Source organism: Galeopterus variegatus, unplaced genomic scaffold (genome assembly GCF_000696425.1).
Source record: "Galeopterus variegatus unplaced genomic scaffold, G_variegatus-3.0.2 Scaffold3802, whole genome shotgun sequence".
In the NCBI taxonomy this organism is placed as follows: domain Eukaryota; kingdom Metazoa; phylum Chordata; class Mammalia; order Dermoptera; family Cynocephalidae; genus Galeopterus; species Galeopterus variegatus.
This window is the reverse complement of record NW_007729913.1, coordinates 54037-54473: the sequence shown is the minus strand read 5'-3', so window position 1 is coordinate 54473 and position 437 is coordinate 54037.

Genomic DNA, 437 nt, shown 5'->3' with positions numbered 1-437 from the left:
GACCAATTTTACTACAAGATTATTTTATTTGTAACTTTGTTGTACATTTCTCCACCCAGTTGGGATGGGAAGAGTGTGTAGCCTAAACCTTATAACCTCTAAAGTCTGGGTCAACATTGAGGCTGGCTTGGGAAGTCCACAGGCATGCTCAAGGCTTCCCTCTGAGACATGGACACTTGTTCTCAGAGAATCCTTACAGAAGGTGAAGTTCTCTTGGTTTGATAAAAATTATCTGGTACTACTTATTTCTCCTTACTCCTCTGTCAATTAAGTGGAATTCAAAATATTCAACTGTGCCTACTTTTCCATGGACTTAGAGGGTTTTTAAAATAAATTCAAAGTCACAAGATTTTCTGGAAGTAGAACATGTGCCTCAGGATAGTCCATTGGGCACACAAGGTAGCTTTAAACACTCAGTGGTTTGAGCCAGGGGCAAG